We start from the raw sequence: 3,253 nt of genomic DNA on the forward strand, positions 1-3,253 counted from the left end.
GAAAGTAGCAGATGCCCAGCACAGGGATGGGAGCCTCTTCCTCCACAGCCTGCTCCAACCTCAGGTAACAACAAAGCTTGCTGCTACAAAGGGTCAGACCTTACTGTACAAGATGAGCTTGAGGAAAAACACAGCTCACTCCCATGCATTGGTGCTTCTCAGGTAATTCAAATTTGTCACTGGGTATAAAGTGTCTGGTCCTGTTGGTGGTCCTGGTCTGAGGTCAGAAAGGGATGGGATGTTGCCCCAGCCTGTGGGCATGCCCAAGCCACAATGAATAGAACAGTAGAAAGGTCTGGGCTTCTGACAGACTGGACTTCAGCACACAGGCACTTACCTTGCTACAGAATGGTTGTTTTAATAACTAATGGGAAAAAGTAAATTCATGATGAAACAAAAGGAGGCTTAAAATTCAAAGAGTTGGCATTGCAGGTCAAATAAAAAAAACAAATCTGTTATTGCAAAACACTTGTGTTTTTAACAAAATCACAAAATAGTGAAAAAAGCACCTCCCTTCATGATTCTGTAACCCATCACATCTTAAAAAGTTTTTAGTTACCTTTGCGTAATGTTGCACTTCTCCCTTAAAGCCTTTCTTCTCATTAGCATAATAAAAAAAATGCATTTCCCATAGGGAAAAAAAAAACCCAAAACACCAAAAAAAGAAAATCAATCAGGTATTTGCATGGCAGGAAAGAGCTTGGTCCTCTACAAAGAAAATGTCCAGATTGATCAGTCTATTCAGTTTCTGGTGATTGATGGTAAATAGGCTTGACAGGGGTAGTGATATTAACAGCTTGCAAAGATTAGTAGGTTGCTGATAACATAATATGATGGAGTTAGAATTCATTTTGGAGTGTTCTGGGACACAAGAAGCTCTTTGCAGGTCTCTGTCACCTACCTTTCAAGGTTTGTCCTCCTGGTATCCACCAAGGAGAGGGTCAGGAGGAACCCAGCCACAGCCCTGGGCAGGACCCTGAGCATGGAGAAAACATCTCCTTCCAGGAAGATTTCACGTAATGAATGTTATGTTTTTGATGCAACAATTATTAAGAAGTTTTCACCACGGAGATACGTAAAGTTGACGTTAATATCAATGCCAATAATATCAATATTATTTGAACAATCCTGGAGGTACAGATTCTAAACAGTTTCCCAGTGGAGCAATAGGAATTAGATTGCAAAGCAATAATATTGAGTGTTGAACTGAGGTACTAGAAGGATGTGTCATCTTGCTTTTCAAAAATTATGGCAGTCTCTACTATTTTTCTTTTTAGTAATTCTTTATATTTGAAAAGAAGCAATGAATCTTGCCATTCAACAGGATTTAAATGCTATCTTGCTGGTATTTCTTTCCCACACATTTTATCTGCAGTATCTGTAATGATGATAAACCCACCCACAGTAAGTCATTGGAAAGACGAAAGGAGGGACCTCACCTGCAGTAACTCTGCTCCAAAAGCTCCCTGCAATCATTTGTAGCTGGGGCTGAGCCAAGGCAGAGGGGCAAGAGCCTGCATCTCCATCTCCACCATCACCACCTCTTCCTGCAAGCCTGCTGTGGGTACAACCCCAAAGCCCCTATGGATGCGTTGCTTCTTGAACAACCGGATAACATCTCCTTGAATCCCCCCCAAAAAGGCAATGGGAATAATAGAAATGGAGTTGGGGGAGTTTTCTGCCAGGTGGGAAGGCATGCCAGTGGCTGGGTTACCTGTGCTGCCAATCTGCTTCGTTAGAAATCCTGGCTGGGCCTGAGTGAGTGGGATGTCTGGGGGAGCATCATATGGCAAGGACTGTGTACCTAAAGGAGATCTCCTCTGAACAGAAGCAGATGGCAGAAACTGCAGAGAAATAATGAAGGCTTTTGGAAAAGCAAGTCCTAGAGATGAGTGGGGAATCACGGGAGTAGAAGAAAAGCCTCATGATGAAAGAGCAACGTGATCAGTACAATACCAGTAACTCGTGGGAGTCTTGTTGAAAAGGGAAATAAGCTCCTTTCCAGACCACTGGCACAAACTAAACGGAAAGTAAATATCAAAGTTGTTCAAAATTCATCTTTTAAGGAAGGACAGAAAACCTTGGTGAAATGCATATGTGCACTCCTTAGGGTGGCAGTTATGCTGGACAGCACAGCTTAGGCTAAAAAGTGAAGCAGTTCAGAGCTGACATAATTAAACTGATGAGCATAATTAATCCCCCCCAAGACTACCCTGAAGGAGAAGCATTAATAGATGTAAATATAATGAATTCAAATGCAAGTGAATATTGCAAGAGTCTTGGCCCACTGCAGAAGTATTTTTCTGGTGTGATGAACAGGTCAGGACCACCGCGCTGGGCTCCAGGTGGGTGCTTCAAGAAGGCTGGTAGGACAGTGATGGCCCTTTGGAGCTGTAGGGCAAGAGCTGAGCTCTGCATCGCTGTACAGGCTTTAGGGTAAGTGTATTTTTGCAGTAAGTATATCTAGGTTTAGAAAAAGGATTAAAGTTCCAGCATCTTGCATTCAAATTTAAGGCTGAGTATTTACCAAGGAAAAACTCTTCCTTAGCTTTGTTAAGTGTGATGTGATGTAGCAACGTTCTGTGTCCAGCTATACTGTAAGTGTTGGGTAGCACCAGCATCTCGCATGTTTCCAATTGTAGTCCACAAGAAAAAAAAAAAAAAAGCAAGGGAAAAAAAAAGTGTCTTAAGTTCTTCCATATGTGTATTGTCATGGGGGAAATCATCCAGTGTACCCAGCAGGCTTTCCTTCAGCATGAGTAGCTGTTTAAATTAATATTACTTTGTAAGTGTTCACAATACTCTGCGCTCTCTCATCCATGCTGTATTTGTTTGCAGTTTCTAAAGTCAATGTATTCTCTCCTGTGGATACATCCCATAGGTGTTAAGCAAAGCAGCACCCTAGGCCATCCCTGTGGGCTGAGCTGGTGGTCCTGTACCTGCTGGTGTCAGGGGCACTCTGAAAGACAGCAGGGCTGTCATTTGGGATTGAGAAAGCTCCCAAACCCTGCCCTGCTCTACAGGCATCACAGAGGAGAACACATTGGCTTGGTTACTACAGCAGTAAGATTTACTTATTTCCATATTCCATAATTCCAGGTAAAAAAGAAAAAGATAATTAAAAGAATTGCATAGAATAAACTTATTTACCCCAACTGTTAGGGCCAAGACATGTCCAAGGAGCAAACCCTGGGTAATCCCAGAATAGACAAGGGAATACCCCTCCAGATAGGCAGCCCTTTCCAGTAATGTT

General features: G+C 42.5%; 1 long non-coding RNA gene across 1 annotated transcript; it reads right to left on the reverse strand.

The window, feature by feature from the left end:
- Window positions 1–347: 347 nt before the first annotated feature.
- On the reverse strand, window positions 348–957 carry LOC136011188 (uncharacterized). The gene is made up of 3 exons (XR_010611271.1): window positions 902–957; window positions 560–595; window positions 348–364 (listed from the first exon to the last, which is right to left on the reverse strand). It is a non-coding gene; the product is annotated as an uncharacterized LOC136011188 (long non-coding RNA).
- Window positions 958–3,253: the final 2,296 nt, after the last annotated feature.

This window comes from Lathamus discolor, chromosome 3, assembly GCF_037157495.1.
Source record: "Lathamus discolor isolate bLatDis1 chromosome 3, bLatDis1.hap1, whole genome shotgun sequence".
In the NCBI taxonomy this organism is placed as follows: domain Eukaryota; kingdom Metazoa; phylum Chordata; class Aves; order Psittaciformes; family Psittacidae; genus Lathamus; species Lathamus discolor.